The sequence below is a fragment of the Macrobrachium rosenbergii genome, chromosome 55 (assembly GCF_040412425.1).
Source record: "Macrobrachium rosenbergii isolate ZJJX-2024 chromosome 55, ASM4041242v1, whole genome shotgun sequence".
In the NCBI taxonomy this organism is placed as follows: domain Eukaryota; kingdom Metazoa; phylum Arthropoda; class Malacostraca; order Decapoda; family Palaemonidae; genus Macrobrachium; species Macrobrachium rosenbergii.
The window spans coordinates 15,883,300-15,895,734 of NC_089795.1; positions in this window are offsets into that span (position 1 = coordinate 15,883,300).

The window sequence follows — 12,435 nt, forward strand, 5'->3', positions numbered from 1 at the left end:
GGGCAGAAATCCAGTTTCGATGACAGAGGCAAAGTTGCCTATGTCTCGAACTGCTATACCCAACCTTAAGTGGGCCAAACAGCTGCTGATTTCCTTAAGGAGACAGGCCACCATCCAAAAGGTGGGCAGAAATCCAGTTTCAATGACAGGGGGAAAGTTGCCTATGTCTCGAACTGGTATACCCAACCTTAAGTGGGCCAAACAGCTGCTGATTTCCTTAAGGAGACAGGCCACCATCCAAAAGGTGGGCAGCAATCCAGTTTCGATGACAGAGGCAAAGTTGCCTATGTCTCGAACTGGTATACCCAACCTGGTTAAGTGGGCATGACAGCTGCTGATTTCCTTAAGGAGACAGGCCACCATCCAAAAGGTGGGCAGCAATCCAGTTTCGATGACAGAGGCAAAGTTGCCTATGTCTCGAACTGGTATACCCAACCTTAAGTGGCCCAGACAGCTGCTGATTTCCTTAAGGAGATAGGCCACCATCCAAAAGGTGGGCAGAAATCCAGTTTCGATGACAGAGGCAAAGTTGCCTATGTCTCGAACTGGTATACCCAACCTTAAGTGGCCCTGACAGCTGCTGATTTCCTTAAGGAGACAGGCCACCATCCAAAAGGTGGGCAGCAATCCAGTTTCGATGACAGAGGCAAAGTTGCCTATGTCTCGAACTGGTATACCCAACCTTAAGTGGCCCAGACAGCTGCTGATTTCCTTAAGGAGACAGGCCACCATCCAAAAGGTGGGCAGCAATCCAGTTTCGATGACAGAGGCAAAGTTGCCTATGTCTCGAACTGGTATACCCAACCTTAAGTGGCCAGACAGCTGCTGATTTCCTTAAGGAGACAGGCCACCATCCAAAAGGTGGGCAGAAATCCAGTTTCGATGACAGAGGCAAAGTTGCCTATGTCTCGAACTGGTATACCCAACCTTAAGTGGCCATGACAGCTGCTGATTTCCTTAAGGAGACAGGCCACCATCCAAAAGGTGGGCAGCAATCCAGTTTCGATGACAGAGGCAAAGTTGCCTATGTCTCGAACTGGTATACCCAACCTTAAGTGGCCCAGACAACTGCTGATTTCCTTAAGGAGACAGGCCACCATCCAAAAGGTGGGCAGAAATCCAGTTTCGATGACAGAGGCAAAGTTGCCTATGTCTCGAACTGGTATACCCAACCTTAAGTGGGCATAACAGACAGCTGAAGGAGACAGGCCACCATCCAAAAGGAGACAGGCCACCATCGAAAAGGTGGGCAGTGGGCATAACAGCTGCTGAATCCAGTGTTCAAAGGTGGGAGAAACATGACAGGCAAAGTTGCCTATGTCTCGAACTGGTATACCCAACCTTAAGTGGCCATAACAGCTGCTGATTTCCTTAAGGAGACAGGCCACCATCCAAAAGGTGGGCAGCAATCCAGTTTCGATGACAGAGGCAAAGTTGCCTATGTCTCGAACTGGTATACCCAACCTTTAAGTGGGCATAACAGCTGCTGATTTCCTTAAGGAGACAGGCCACCATCCAAAAGGTGGGCAGAAATCCAGTTTCGATGACAGAGGCAAAGTTGCCTATGTCTCGAACTGGTATACCCAACCTTAAGTGGGCATAACAGCTGCTGATTTCCTTAAGGAGACAGGCCACCATCCAAAAGGTGGGCAGAAATCCTTAAGTGGGCATTGCTGTTTCGATGACAGAGGCAAAGTTGCCTATGTCTCGAACTGGTATACCCAACCTTAAGTGGGCCTAACAGCTGCTGATTTCCTTAAGGAGACAGGCCACCATCCAAAAGGTGCAGGTTTCGATGACAGAGGTAAAGTTGCCAATGGGCATAACAGCTGCTGATTTCCTTAAGGAGACAGGCCACCATCCAAAGGTGGGCAGAAAGTTTCGATGACAGAGTGTCTTCAAAGTTGCCTATGTCTCGAACTGGTATACCCAGCTTTAAGTGGGCAGAAATCCTGTTTATGACAGCTGCTGATTTCCTTAAAGGACAGGCCACCATCCAAAAGGTGGGCAGAAATCCAGTTTCGATGACAGAGGTAAAGTTGCCTATGTCTCGAACTGGTATACCCAACCTTAAGTGCCCATAACAGCTGCTGATTTCCTTAAGGAGACAGGCCACCATCCAAAAAGGTGGGCAGACAGAATCCAGTTTCGATGACAGAGGCAAAGTTGCCTGATGTCTATGAACTGGTATACCCAACCTTAAGTGGGCATAGACAGCTGCTGATTTCCTTAAGGAGACAGGCCACCATCCAAAAGGTGGGCAGAAATCCAGTTTCGATGACAGAGGTAAAGTTGCCTATGTCTCGAACTGGTATACCCAACCTTAGGTGGCCCTGACAGCTGCTGATTCCCTTAAGGAGACAGGCCACCATCCAAAAGGTGGGCAGAAATCCAGTTTCGATGACAGAGGTAAAGTTGCCTATGTCTCGAACTGGTATACCCAACCTTAAGTGGGCATAACAGCTGCTGATTTCCTTAAGGAGACAGGCCACCATCCAAAGGTGGGCAGAAATCCAGTTTCGATGACAGAGGCAAAGTTGCCTATGTCTCGAACTGGTATACCCAACCTAAGTGGCATAACAGCTGCTGATTTCTTAAGGAGACAGGCCACCATCCAAAGGTGGGCAGAAATCCAGTTTCGATGACAGAGGCAAAGTTGCCTATGTCTCGAACTGGTATACCCAACCTTAAGTGGCCCATAACAGCTGCTGATTTTCTTAAGGAGACAGGCCACCATCCAAAAGGTGGGCAGAAATCCTGTTTCGATGACAGAGGACAAAGTTGCCTATGTCTCGAACTGGTATACCCAACCTTAAGTGGGCCTAACAGCTGCTGATTTCCTTAAGGAGACAGGCCACCATCCAAAAGGTGGGCAGAAAGGTTGATGACAGAGCAAAGTTGCCTGTCGAACTGGTATACCCAGCCTGACAGTGGCCCTAACAGCTGCTGATTTTGCCTATGTCATCCAAAACTGGGCAGAAATCCTGTTTCGATGACAGAGGTCAACCTATGTCTCGAACTGGCCCCCAGCCTTAAGTGGGCATAACAGCTGCTGATTTCCTTAAGGAGACAGGCCACCATCCAAAAGGTGGGCAGAAATCCCAGTTTCGATGACAGAGGCAAAGTTGCCTATGTCTCGAACTGGTATACCCAACCTTAAGTGGGCCTAACAGCTGCTGATTTCCTTAAGGAGACAGGCCACCATCCAAAAGGTGGGCAGAAATCCTGTTTCAATCCAGTTTCGAATGACAGAGGCAAAGTTGCCTATGTCTCATCCAAAACTGGTATGACAGAGGTAAAGTTGCCTATGTCTCAACCTTAAGTTGCCCATAACAGCTGCTGATTTCCTTAAGGAGACAGGCCACCATCCAAAAGGTGGGCAGAAATCAGGTAAAGTTTTGTCTCGATGACAGAGAGGCAAAGTTGAAATCCTGTTTCGATGTCTCGAACTGGTATACCCAGCCTTAAGTGGGCCTAACAGCTGCTGATTTCCTTAAGGAGACAGGCCACCATCCAAAAGGTGGGCAGAAATCCTTTTTCGATGACAGAGGTAAAGTTGCCTATAATCCGAAGTTTCGATGCATAACAGCTGCTGATTTCCTTAAGGAGACAGGCCACCATCCAAAAGTTGCCTATGTCTCGAACTGGTATACCGAACTGGTATACCCAGTTAAGTGGGCCTAACAGCTGCTGATTTCCTTAAGGAGACAGGCCACCATCCAAAAGGTGGGCAGAAATCCTGTTTCGATGACAGAGGTAAAGTTGCCTATGTCTCGAACTGGTATACCCAGCTTTAAGTGGGCCTAACAGCTGCTGATTTCTTGAAGGAGACAGCCACCATCCAAAAGGTGGGCAGAAATCCTGTTTCGATGACAGAGGTAAAGTTGCCTATGTCTCGAACTGGTATACCAACCTTAAGTGGGCCTAACAGCTGCTGATTTCCTTAAGGAGACAGGCCACCATCCAAAAGGTGGGCAGAAATCCTGTTTCGATGACAGAGGCAAAGTTGCCTATGTCTCGAACTGGTATACCCAACTTTAAGTGGGCATAACAGCTGCTGATTTCTTAAGGAGACAGGCCACCATCCAAAAGGTGGGCATAAATCCTGTTTCAATGACAGAGGCAAAGTTGCCTATGTCATGACAGAACTGGTATACCCAACCTTAATGGGCCTTACAGCTGCTGCTGATTTCTTAAGGAGACAGGCCACCATCCAAAAGGTGGGCAGAAATCCAGTTTCGATGACAGAGGCAGTTCCTATGTCTCGAACTGGTATACCCAGCCTTAAGTGGGCATAACAGCTGCTGATTTCCTTAAGGAGACAGGCCACCATCCAAAAGGTGGGCAGAAATCCAGTTTCGATGACAGAGGCAAAGTTGCCTATGTCTCGAACTGGTATACCCAGCTTTAAGTGGGCCTAACTGCTGCTGATGAACTGAGACAGGCCACCATCCAAAAGGTGGGCAGAAACTGTTTCGATGACAGAGGTAAAGTGCCTATGTCTCCATACCCACCTTAAGCCATAACAGCTGCTGATTTCTTAAGGAGACAGGCCACCATCCAAAAGGTGGGCAGAAATCCTGTTTCGATGACAGAGGTAAAGTTGCCTATGTCTCGAACTGGTATACCCAGCCTTAAGTGGGCATAACAGCTGCTGATTTCCTTAAGGAGACAGGCCACCATCCAAAAGGTGGGCAGAAATCCAGTTACGAAGACAGAGGCAAAGTTGCCTATGTCTCGAACTGGTATACCCAGCCTTAAGTGGGCCTAACTGCTGCTGATTTCCTGAAGGAGACAGCCACCATCCAAAAGGTGGGCAGAAATCCTGTTTCGATGACAGAGATAAAGTTGCCTATGTCTCGAACTGGTATACCCAGCCTTAAGTGGGCATAACAGCTGCTGATTTCCTTAAGGAGACTGGCCACCACCCAACCTTAAGTGGTAAATATGACTCGAAGCTGCTGATTTCCTTAAGGAGAGACAGGCCACCATCCAAAAGGTGGGCAGAAATCCTGTTTCGATGACAGAGATAAAGTTGCCTATGTCTCGAACTGGTATACCCAGCCTTAAGTGGCCCTAACAGCTGCTGATTTCCTTAAGGAGACAGGCCACCATCCAAAAGGTGGGCAGAAATCCTGTTTCGATGACAGAGGTAAAGTTGCCTATGTCTCGAACTGGTATACCCACCTTTAAGTGGCCCCGAACAGCTGCTGATTTCCTTAAGGAGACAGGCCACCATCCAAAAGGTGGGCAGAAATCCTGTTTCGATGACAGAGGTAAAGTTGCCTATGTCTCGAACTGGTATACCCAGCCTTAAGTGGGCCTAACAGCTGCTGATTTCCTTAAGGAGACAGGCCACCATCCAAAAGGTGGGCAGAAATCCAGTTACGAAGACAGAGGCAAAGTTGCTATGTCTCGAACTGGTATACCCAGCCTTAAGTGGGCCTAACAGCTGCTGATTTCCTTAAGGAGACAGCCACCATCCAAAAGGTGGGCAGAAATCCAGTTACGAAGACAGAGGCAAAGTTGCTATGTCTCGAACTGGTATACCCAGCCTTAAGTGGGCCTAACAGCTGCTGATTTCCTTAAGGAGACAGGCCACCATCCAAAAGGTGGGCAGAAATCCTGTTTCGATGACAGAGGTAAAGTTGCCTATGCCTGGTATACCTCGCATAAACTGGTATACCCACCTTAAGTGGGCTAACAGCTGCTGATTTCCTTAAGGAGACAGGCCACCATCCAAAAGGTGGGCAGAAATGACCAGAACTTTCGATGACAGAGACAGGCCAAAGGTGGCAGAAATCCTGTTGACCTATGTCTCGAACTGGTATACCAAGCCTTAAGTGGCCATAACAGCTGCTGATTTCCTTAGGAGACAGGCCACCATCCAAAAGGTGGGCAGAAATCCAGTTTCGATGACAGAGGCAAAGTTGCCTATGTCTCGAACTGGTATACCCAACCTTAAGTGGGCATAACAGCTGCTGATTTCCTTAAGGAGACAGGCCACCATCCAAAAGGTGGGCAGAAATCCAGTTTCGATGACAGAGGCAAAGTTGCCTATGTCTCGAACTGGTATACCCAACCTTAAGTGGGCCTAACAGCTGCTGATTTCCTTAAAGGAGACAGGCCACCATCCAAAAGGTGGGCAGAAATCCTGTTTCGATGACAGAGGCAAAGTTGCTATGTCTCGAACTGGTATACCCAGCCTTAAGTGGGCAGCCTAAGGAGACAGGCCACCATCCAAAAGGTGGGCAGGTTTCGATGACAGAGGTAAAGTTGCCATGTCTCGAACTGGTATTTCCTAACAGCTGCTGATTTCTTAAGGAGACAGGCCACCATCCAAAAGGTGGGCAGAAATCCAGTTTCGATGACAGAGGCAAAGTTGCCTATGTCTCGAACTGGTATACCCAAGCCTTAAGTGGGCCAGACAGCTGCTGATTTCCTTAAAGGAGACAGGCCACCATCCAAAAGGTGGGCAGAAATCCAGTTTCGATGACAGAGGCAAAGTTGCCTATGTCTCGAACTGGTATACCCAACCTTAAGTGGGCCTAACAGCTGCTGATTTCCTTAAGGAGACAGGCCACCATCCAAAAGGTGGGCAGAAATCCTGTTTCGATGACAGAGGGAAAGTTGCCTATGTCTCGAACTGGTATACCCAGCCTTAAGTGGGCCTAACAGCTGCTGATTTCCGAAGGAGACAGGCCACCATCCAAAAGGTGGGCAGAAATCCAGTTTCGATGACAGAGGCAAAGTTGCCTATGTCTCGAACTGAACTGGGCCTAACAGCTGCTGACCCAGGCCACCATTAAGTGGCAGGCGATAACAGCTGCTGATTTCCTTAAGTGGGATAATAACAGGCCACCACCATCCAAAGGTGGGCAGAAATCCTGTTTCGATGACAGAGGCAAAGTTGCCTATGTCTCGAACTGGTATACCCAACCTTAAGTGGGCCTAACAGCTGCTGATTTCCTTAAGGAGACAGGCCACCATCCAAAAGGTGGGCAGAAATCCAGTTTCGATGACAGAGGCAAAGTTGCCTATGTCTCGAACTGGTATACCCAAGCCTTAAGTAACAGCCCTTATACACACCATCCTAGGTGATTTCCTTCGAAAGGAGAAAGGCCACCATCCAAAAGGTAACAGCTGGCAGAGAAGGCCCTGTTTCGATGACAGAGTTTCGATGACAGAGTTGTTGCCTATGTCTCGAACTGGTATACCCAGCCTTAAGTGGGCCTAACTGCTGCTGATTTCCTTAAGGAGACAGCCACCATCCAAAAGGTGGGCAGAAATCCAGTTACGAAGACAGAGGCAAAGTTGCTATGTCTCGAATGGTATACCCAGATACAAGTGGGCCTAACAGCTAAGGAGACAGGCCACCATCCAAAAGGTGGGCAGAAATCCTGTTTCGATGACAGAGGTAAAGTTTATGTCTCGAACTGGCCACCATCCAAAAAGGTGGGCATTAATTTGCTGTTTTGACAGAGGCCACCATCCAAAAGGTGGGCAGAAATCTGCGAAGAGGTAAGTTGCACATGTCTCGAACTTAAGTTGGCTGAGGATAAGGGCTGCAGCTGGGGATTTCCTTAAGGAGACAGGCCACCATCCAAAGGTGGGCAGAAATCCTGTTTCGATGACAGAGGTAAAGTTGCTATGTCTCGAACTGGTATACCCAGCCTTAAGTGGGCCTAACAGCTGCTGATTTCCTTAAGGAGACAGGCCACCATCCAAAAGGTGGGCAGAAATCCTGTTTCGATGACAGAGGTAAAGTTGCTATGTCTCGAACTGGTATACCCAGCTTTTTAACAGCTGATGACAGAGGAGACAGGCCACCATCCAAAAGGTTGAAATCCTGTTTCGATGACAGAGGTCTCTCGAACTGGTATACCCACCTTAAGTGGGCATAACAGCTGCTGATTTTCCCGAGACAGGCCACCATCCAAAAGGTGGGCAGAAATCCTGTTTCGATGACAGAGGTAAAGTTGCCTATGTCTCGAACTGGTATACCCAGCTTTAAGTGGGCCTAACAGCTGCTGATTTCCTTAAGGAGACAGGCCACCATCCAAAAGGTGGGCAGAAATCCTGTTTCGATGACAGAGGTAAAGTTGCCTATGTCTCGAACTGGTATACCCAGCTTTAAGTGGGCCATCCAAAGAGGCTGCTGATTTCCGATGACAGGAGACAGGCCACCATCCAAAAGGTGGGCAGAAATCCTGTTTCGATGACAGAGGGCAGTAAAAGTTGTGCCTTATGTTCTCGAACTGGTATACCCAACCTTAAGTGGGCATAACAGCTGCTGATTTCCTTAAGGAGACAGGCCACCATCCAAAAGGTGGGCAGAAATCCAGTTTCGATGACAGAGGCAAAGTTCTATGTCTCGAACTGGTATACCCAACTTTTAAGTGGCCCTAACAGCTGCTGATTTCCGTAAGAGACAGGCCACCATCCAAAAGGTGGGCAGAAATCCTGTTTCGATGACAGAGATAAAGTTGCCTATGTCTCGAACTGGTATACCCAGCCTTAAGTGGCCCTAACAGCTGCTGATTTCCTTAAGGAGACAGGCCACCATCCAAAAGGTGGGCAGAAATCCAGTTTCGATGACAGAGGCAAAGTTGCCTATGTCTCGAACTGGTATACCTTTCTTTTAAGTGGGCATAACAGCTGCTGATTTCCTTAAGGAGACAGGCCACCATCCAAAAAGGTGGGCAGAAATCCAGTTTCGATGACAGAGGCAAAGTTGCCTATGTCTCGAACTGGTATACCCAGCCAGTGGGCCTAACTGCTGGTGATTTCCTGAAGGAGACAGCCACCATCCAAAAGGTGGGCAGAAACTGTTTGCTGATTTCGAACTGTATGGAGAGACAGGCCACCATCCAAAAGGTGGGCAGAAATCCAGTTTCGATGACAGAGGCAAAGTTGCCTATGTCTCGAACTGGTATAGCCTTAAGTGGGCAGCTGCTGATTTCCTTAAGGAGACAGCCACCATCCAAAAGGTGGAAGAAATCCTGTTTCGATGACAGAACAAAAATTTGCTATTTTTTAACAGCTGCTGACACACACACAGGAGACAGGCCACCATCCAAAAGGTGGGCAGAAATCCTGTTTCGATGACAGAGATATAGTTGCCTATGTCTCGAACTGGTATACCCAGCCTTAATGGGCCTAACAGCTGCTGATTTCCTTAAGGAGACAGGCCACCATCCAAAAGGTGGGCAGAAATCCTGTTTCGATGACAGAGGTAAAGTTATATGTCTCAAACTGGTATTAAGCTCCAAAGTGGGCATAACAGCTGCTGATTTCCTTAAGGAGACAGGCCACCATCCAAAGGTGATAACCATACGAAGACAGAAAGGTCTCGAACTGGATAAATGCTGCTGATTTCCTGAAGGAGGCAGCCACCATCCAAAAGGTGGGCAGAAATCCAGTTTCGATGAAGATGCAAGTAGCCAATACCTCGAACAGGTATACATACCCAACCTTAAGTGGGCCTGACAGCTGCTCCTGAAGACGTCTACGGATTCAGAGACCATGTAAATGAAGACGACCGTGAAGATGAAAAAATAAATGTCTTCGACGTGCAAGTAGCTAAAAAGGAAGTTAGAACTTTTGTTATTTCAGTCACAGTTGATTATAACACAAAAAGAGAATGAAGAAATAAAAATTAAATAAAAAACAAGTATTTAAGCTATTTTGATGAGAGAAGTCTAAATTTCTTTAGTTCACTGACACACACACACACACACACACACATATATATATATATATATATATATATATATATATATATATATATATATATATATATATATATATACATACTCATATATATATATCTGGTACTGCAATGAAACTAAAATACACCGCTGCCCATATATGTACTTAATAACATATATTAAGTAACAATGTAATTTAAACAATAGCACTAACACACACACACACATACTGTATATATACGTGTGTGTATGTATGTATGTATGTATGTATTAGTACTATTGTTTAAATAACATTGTTATTTCCCGTTCATAAAATAAAAGTTTATGACAATAATATTCTCAATAATATTTCAATTTTCCTTGTATAAATTAAAAATTGTTTTACAAAAAAGTTAAGATTTTACCCTCACTTGGCTACAGAAACGAAGGTTAGGGCCTATTCTGCTTTAACAGATCATAGACCTACTATATACTAGACTATATACCACTAGACTATGCTGGATGCTGTGTATGCAACATAGTTACTTTTTAACTTTGTAAACTCGAGTTCCATAACTTGAATAATTGCTTTACATGTCTTGGGTTATATGCCCCAAGGAACGACTAGTGGCGCCGAAGCGAGGTGCGGCCAGCAACTTCTCGTACAGTGATATTGGTTGTCTCGTATAAGTGTGCTTTTTATTTCTAGAAGAGGGGAGACCATATATAATAATTCCATGTCGGTCTGCTCGTCCATTCTCGGATAGTTTCAATTCATTAATAAAAAATCGTGAGAAAATTCATTTCTTTTCTTCAACCACAGTTTAATCCAGGTTCTCCCTTTTCGCTGGGTTTTTTTTTGTCAGTTTCTGCTGCAAGAGCGCAGTCTATAGCGTCATCACTGAGAGGAGCTGACACATCTTCACCCTACCAGGTTTCGGTAAACTGAGGTGAATTCGAACGTCTATGGGCAACGCGGATACCGGAGTTAGAACGGAACCTGATGCTCTGGTCGTAACGTCTACGAGGCCCTTAACATGAGTTGTAGAAATATATGTGCACTCTGAAGTTGCAGTTATTTTTGTGATATATACAGTATATGTATATATATATATATATGCATATATATATATATATATATATATATATATATATATATATATATATATATATATATATATATATATATATATATATATATATATATATATATATATATATATATATAAATATATATATATAATATATATATGTATGTATATATATATATATATATATATATATATATATATATATATATATATATATATATATATAATCATGTCGTTTAAATGGGAAATTCAGCTACCTCAGTATATCGAAGGGGAATTTATATATAGTATATAAATTCCCTTCATGACAATTCTCCAACGGAGATATACTGAGGTAGCGTGAATTTCGATATTGCGACATTTGTAGCGTCATGATTGTATATAAATCACGGTGTGATAAAAATCATATATATATATATATATATATATATAGAGAGAGAGAGAGAGAGAGAGAGAGAGAGAGAGAGAGAGAGAGAGAGAGAGAGAGAGAGAGAGAGAATATGCAAAACAAAAGAAAAATCGGTGGTAGTTATTTAATTATTATTCTATATATTGCTCATTGGGTACGGTATAACATGTGATTCGTTGCCATGAAATTCATAACTGTATATTGATATCAACCACAAATATAACAGACTGGTAACGATACAGATTATCCTAAAATAAGATTGTTGGTTATTGACAGCCTTTGTTGCCTTTCACCTTGCCTGGCAACTTGCTTCTACCTGGCTTGCCAAAAATTCTCAGGGGCAGGTTCACACATGGCAAGTTATTTGCACACTTGACTTACCACTCTACTTGTCCTGTGTGAAAGAGCCCTAGCTTTTTTCTCATCAAACCCACTTGTCCTCATTACATTTTAACCACATTTTCGCCCTTTACATCTTCAACCTCCATCTATTTTAACTTTCTGTTCGTCTAAATAACTTATCTTTACAATCAACACATACTCCTTCTATCTCATCATCCACGTAGAGGTGACCACTACGAAACAAGTGCAGTTCAGTTCCTCGTTGGACGGGTCGATATCGTACTCTGATAGCACTCTGCTGGGCCCGCATTCGACTCTCCGGCCGGCCAATGAGGAATTAGAGGAACTTATTTCTGGTGACAGAAATTAATTTCTCGGTATAATGTGGTTCGGATTCCACAAAAAGCTGTAGGTCCCGTTGCTGGTAACCAATTGGTTCTTAGCCACGTAAAATAAGTCTAATCCTTCGGGCCAGCCCTAGGAGAGCTGTTAATCAGCTCAGTGGTCTGGTTAAACTAAGGTATACTTAACTTTTTTTTTTCATCCGTGGCAGTCAGCAGGAGTTTACACACTCAGCAAAGATGAGGTGGAGACGGTATCCGACTCCAACTCCCCCACCCCGGCCTCTCTCCCTTTTTGTACTGTCTGTTCTCATCCTTGCAGAGTTTGATCTCCTAGGCTGAAGTAGTTACTCTGAGTACCCATTCTGCTGATTGTTTCATGTCAGAACTCTTCCTTGACTGATCTCACGGTGTGGCCTAGCTACCTTTGCGACCACCTGGAGTTTTCAGCGTTTTGTGGCAACTTCCAGACTTCTTGTAATCAGTTTGTTGCGACCAACCTTTTACATATTATGTGCTCATCCTGACTGCTGGATCCCATTCTTGGAGAGTGCAAAAATTCC